This window comes from Nilaparvata lugens, chromosome 4, assembly GCF_014356525.2.
Source record: "Nilaparvata lugens isolate BPH chromosome 4, ASM1435652v1, whole genome shotgun sequence".
NCBI classification, from domain to species: Eukaryota; Metazoa; Arthropoda; class Insecta; order Hemiptera; family Delphacidae; genus Nilaparvata; species Nilaparvata lugens.
The window spans coordinates 14,396,220-14,402,914 of NC_052507.1; positions in this window are offsets into that span (position 1 = coordinate 14,396,220).

Consider the following 6,695-nt stretch of genomic DNA (forward strand, 5'->3'; position numbering starts at 1 on the left):
AAACATAAATAAAATATCTTTGAATTCAACGGAATAATTCCATAAATGAATCTCAAACATTTGACTAGGCAAGTTCAAAGATCATACATTTAAAGCAGTAACATGCAAAACGGAAAATGATAATTCTTGTAATGCAGGTGATGGGACAAGCGGCAGTCGCACCCTTCAACCTGCAACTGTATTTTTACAAGTTGTTTTGATTCTTTGACCAGAAACTTCCTCGGCATTCCTTCGACTCTGACAACAGCCATTTACATAATTACAATTTCTCCAGATGAACGATGCATATTCACCTGGAGCCATCATACCTTTCAGTCTGGAATTCGTATGCAAATAAAAAGTTGCCGTTGATTATTAGACGATCATTCTTCCTCAAACAGAGCAACGTAATTTCAGCAGCGCACATACACCGTTGCTAAACTGCAATGCACAAAAGACTGTACCTACTACATAATTTAAGCTTCCGTTTCTTTGTTTTAACTCTGCATTCTATGCTATCGAATATAAAATCTCTCACAAGATTACATAGGAAACTTTTCTGTGAACTTTTGATCTGCGAATTAACTTCATGTAAATTTAAGCGCGTTGAATTCTGAAAGGAAGTAGCAAATTAGTAGGATTCTTAAAGGAAGTTTGCTTGTGTGATTGAGATCACTATTCAAAACTATCACACCGATTAGTACTACAGATTTTCGGAAAAATTAGCACGAGTAGTTTCAACCATTGCTCTCTGTCACACTGACACTTCCACAATTATTGATTCTTTATCAAGTAAAAACGACTTGATATTGTCAAAACAACCAATTTATTGAAACAATTTGCGATACTAACTCAGTTTCGTCTGATACAATCAAACATAATCAATCTCTAGTAAAAACAAAGTTTAAACATTGAGCAGCAGAATATATAGTGTGGGTAAAGCCCTACGATTGGTCATTAGCTGTTCCTGTTGACGCATGAAGGTTGAGCTCTACTATCATTGGCCAAGACTAGACACGCCCAAGTAGTCCAAATAAAGTCAACACAAAAAGTGTTCGTTTACAACATTGAAAGATTGGAAATCCAACCCAAGGAAATACAGTATGATCAATTATGAGAATTGTCTAAACGTTTTTTAGAAAACGTTCTACTTGTAATTGCTAGTTTCAAAAAATTGTGATTAGTGCTGCATTAAAAAATTGAAATCATGATTCACTACTACAATGTTCTTCTTACTTTTCTCTTTCATGCGAGTTTCATTTTTCTATCAGTATATGGTATTTTCGTATTCTCTATTAGAAATAGATCCTATTTAGATCCATCTTCAATCATTTGAAATACGGCCCCCACAAGGTAACGATTACCTATGGTAACATGTAAAATGGTAACGTACGGAAGTACGGTAATGATTTATTATCAATGATAACTTTTCACATAATTTCTCTTGCGTAGAAATTAATGATACCATCCAATAAAATTAGTTTCTTTTTGGTTTTCAAACATTCAAACCCTAATTCAAGTACAATTTTATCGTGAAGAATCAGGTATTGTTTAGGTGTAATACGTCCTAATCTTTATCCTTTTCTTTGAGACGGTATTATTATCACCCAGCGGCTCAGCTTCACTTTGAGTGATCATCCATTCCCAGGAAATTTGGAGTCCATATCACGACTCTCTATTATTCGGTAATGGAGCAGGGCGCAAGAAAACACCTTGTCGAAAAAGGCCGTCGAATGACCCTGAAATTCCAAGGAGAATAATGACAAAGTGCTGCGATGATGCCTGATGCCGACCTGGACCAGAACTAATGTGCATCACTTGAATCACAAGGCACTTGAATTATAAGGCATTTGAATAGGCGGCGAAAGCACAGGGACGTGTCACATTCTATCCATTCATTGAGTGGGGTGTCAAGGTTTCAATTATCCACATCAAAAGCGCACTTGTCATGTTGTGTTCCTTTTGGAAAACACGTAAAAAATATCAGGAGTATTATAATGTAGACGATTTTCAGACACTTCTCATACAAAATAATACAGTTTTTAGTTTCTATGGATGAGTTTTCAAAGTGTGAAAAAGGTAGAGGTAATTAATCTTATATTTTCATGCAGACGATTTTCAGACACTTCTCATACAAAATAATACAGTTTTTAGTTTCTATAGATAGGTTTTCCAAGTGTGGAAGAGGTTTTTCGTAAACGTAAAACTTTGGAGGAAAACACAGGAGTATTAGAAATGTTTTCATGTAGAATATTTTCAGACACTACTTAATATACGAATTGATAGGCCTACATGGTTAAGTTTCTATAGAAAAGTTTCCCAGGTGTGACACACTGACGACTCAAAGGGAGCCGACGAAGAAGAGGAAGAAGAAGAGGAAGAGGAGGAGGAGGAGGAGGAGGAGGAGGAGGAGGAGGAGGAGTAGGAGGAGTAGGAGGAGGAGGAGGAGGAGGAGGAGGAGGATGAAGAAGAAGAAGAAGAAGAAGAAGAAGAAGAAGAAGAAAGATTATTTAGTTTTCCAGAGAAGATTTAGAACATGAAGAAGAAAGACACTTTCATTTCCTATGATCCACTAGAAAGCCTTCCTTAGAAAGATTTCCCTCCGTTTCCATAAACTGTCATAATGAGCTTGCAGACTGACCATGTGACTGATATTGCAATTGTTTTTCTAATGTAAAGTGACATTCTTGCGTAAGGTGAGCCTTGAAATTAATATTTATGGAGCTCTCTGTTCAAGTTACCTTATTATCTTATAATAGCTGCATATTAACTTACCTACATACTTTATTTAGACTGGCCTATGTTCACACCGAATGTAGATATAGAGCTCTATTATTTATTATTAATCCATCTCTTCCATACCAGCAATTCCCACTCACATCCATTCAGAGAGATTCTATGAAATACCTTCATAAATATGGATTTACAGCAGTTGATAGCACATTGAACTTGATTGACACTCGCTGTAACATGTGTCAAATATGGAGGATTTGCTCGGCCACACCCCATAAGGCTAGGTTAATTCTATTGCAGATGATACCACTCTCATTAATTCAGAGCGATTCTATGAAATACCTTCATAAATATGGATTTACAGCAGTTGATAGCACATTGAACTTGATTGACACTCGCTGTAACATGTGTCAAATATGGAGGATTTGCTCGGCCACACCCCATAAGGCTAGGTTAATTCTATTGCAGATGATACCACTCTCATTAATTCAGAGCGATTCTATGAAATACCTCCATAGCTATGGATTTACTACAGTGATTGATCGCACATTGACACTCGCTACTTTATGTGTCAAATATGAAGGATTTGTTCAGCCACACCCCATAAGGCTAGGTTAATTCTATAGGCGATGTAAGTGATGACGTAACCCGTTGCTACGCCGACATTTTGGTTTCTAAACAAACCGTTGCTATGGAGAGAGAGCATGTTATTCAAATGGGTCTAAAACATCACCTTACATTTACGAGTATATCAATGAAATAATAGATTTCTAAGAGTTGAGAATATTTTTTTCAAGTTCTACACACTCAAATCATTAACTCTCAGTATTGATTCAGATCAAATAAATTTTTTGGGACAGCTAAAGCAGAAAGTCTCAGGAAGTAGAGCTTATAGTACCATGTCTGTAGTCTGCTATGGATACCTACCTGTAGAGAAAGTTGAAGTGCAATTTGAATTATTACCTAGAATTTCATTAGATTGTTATAAAGTTGTAATTTAAAAATTCATATGAATATATTCTGTTTTCCTATTGTTTAGTGTAACTGTTAGAGTAGACTAAAGCTTAAATATATAGGTTAGGTGTTTTGGTTTAGCCTAGGTACTTACTTATAAGTTTGGTGTTGAGGTTTTCTGAAGTATATAATTGTTTTCAATTTACGCGAAATAGTAAGATATTGAATGAACTCAACACAGTAAAAAGATGTAGATGCTGTGACCACTAATCATGTTGTATACTTCCTACATTCTAACTAACCGGTGATGATGTTTACAAGAATTTGAAAGGGGTAAGTGAACATGTAAAGTAAAGCAAATAATTATGTATTTTATGTGCTACATTCACTGTAAACATAATTGTATTTGAATTATTGTATTAATAATTTCACTTATGTAGTTATTTTAGATAAATTTGATTTTTATTAACAATTACACAACCTAAAAATGTAGTACAGAACTTATAGAGGCGAGCTAGACCTTGGGATTTTCAGGAAATCTAAAAAAATATGTAGCCTGCCTTTTCACTGTAATGTTTACAGTCAGGAACAAAGAAAATGTTCTTTTGCTTCAAACCATTTTCATTTGTCATCGAAATTAGACTGTATAAATTTTCAAATAAACATTTCTAATGTGAAACAGCAGACTGTAAAACTTCCAGCATATGCTGTGAAAGTAAACTTATTTTGAAAACAAAATAATAATTAAAAATGTCATGTAAGAATTTATGTGGCACTTTAATTTTCTCTTCAACAAGGCTCACCATATAGCAGCCTACATACATAGTACTATGCACTACTTCCTGAGACTTTCTGCTTTGGCTGTCCCAAAAAAATTTATTCGATCTGAATAAATACTGGAAATTGATGATTTGAGTGTGTAGAACTTGAAAAAAATATTCTCAACTCTTAGAAATTTATTATTTCATTGATATACTCGTAAATGTAAGGTGATGTTTTAGTCCCATTTGAATAACATGCTCTCACTCCATAGCAACGGTTTGTTTAGAGACTAAGATGGCGTCGTAGCAACGGCTTACGTCACACTTACATCGCCCATTGCAGATGATTCCACTCTTATCCATTCAGAGCGATTCTATGAAATACCTCCATATCTATGGATTTACAGTGATTGATCGCACATTGACACTCGCTGCTTTATGTGTCAAACATGGAGGATTTGCTCGGCCACACCACATAAGGCTGGGTTAATTCTATTGCAGATGATTCCACTCTTATCCATTCAGAGTGATTCTATGAATACCTTTAATATCTATGGATTTACAGCGGTTGATCGCACATTGAATTTGATTGACAGTCGCTGCTTTGAGTAACAAATATGGAGGATTTGCTCGGCCACACCACATAAGGCTGGGTTAATTCTATTGCAGATGATTCCACTCTTATCCATTCAGAGTGATTCTATGAATACCTTTAATATCTATGGATTTACAGCGGTTGATCGCACATTGAATTTGATTGACAGTCGCTGCTTTGAGTAACAATATGGAGGATTTGCTCGGCCACACCACATAAGGCTGGGTTAATTCTATTGCAGATGATTCCACTTTTATCCATTCAGAGTGATTCTATGAATACCTTTAATATCTATGGATTTACAGCGGTTGATCGCACATTGAATTTGATTGACAGTCGCTGCTTTGAGTAACAAATATGGAGGATTTGCTCGGCCACACCACATAAGGCTGGGTTAATTCTATTGCAGATGATTCCACTCTTATCCATTCAGAGTGATTCTATGAATACCTTTAATATCTATGGATTTACAGCGGTTGATCGCACATTGAACTTGATTGACAGTCGCTGCTTTGAGTAACAAATATGGAGGATTTGCTCGGCCACACCCCATAAGGCTAGGTCAAAACTACTGCAGATGGTCGGATGAGAATCCTTTTATTCCAAGAAATTAACAGTAGTGCGTTTGCCCAAGTACAGATAAGACTAGTTTTTACGACGACTCTATCAGACTTGCGCGGAAAAAATAATGACATCACATCTGCGTTCTTCATGCATGCGACATACTTCAATCGACCAGAATGTAATCACGGGCAATAAAAGACTTATCTGGTCACTGTTAGTACACCTATTATGTCCTTCCTTCACTCAGTAAGGAGCAATTCCACAGAAAAAGTCACAAAATAAAACGTTCCGACTTGAAAAAGACACTTTCCGAGTTGGATCTATCCTCGAAACGAAATTGTAATTTTTTATGAAACCGCTTAAGAGGAATGCGGTTTGCCTGACCGCCGCCATCGATTTAGATAAACGTCGCCAGTCAACACAAATCAATCAACACCATTTATTTCTGTTATTGTATATAAAAATGATGTTTGGAATGACCAATTCAGATTGAAAATGGCGAGTGAGGCCGGTGATAAGAAATGAGTCGAGTGTAAATGATAAATGATAATCACTTCACTTTCTTCTTCTAAGTGATTCTTATAGAGAAGAAATATTCCGCTCCTTCTCACAACTATTTTCTGTAAAATCCTATCACATCACAAGGAAACCTACCCTTAATTCTTCTCAATCCTATCCAATTATGTGACAATAAAATTTATGAAATTCATATACTTTTTGTATGCTTTGATATTTGTTGTTTATGATATTGATATATACACATTGAGACACATTGTTAAAATAAGATTATGATACTGAGCACCTCTTAACCCTTCATTCCTTAATTTTATACATGAGAAACCAAAGTTGGCTAGGTATTTTTCCTACTTTCTTCTCAGCACACCCCAAAATGAAGTCAATTTTTGTATTTTATTAGAAAATTTATTTTTGATTGTGATTTTTTGTATTTTGATTACTTTTATGTATATTGTATTGAATTGAATAAAATTATTGATTGATTGACGTTGTTATAACATTTCAAATTGATTTGGTTTGATACTGGGCAGAAATTTCGGAACTAGCGATTTAAATCTCATCACTCAGATTAGTGACGTGCTACCGGTATTTAA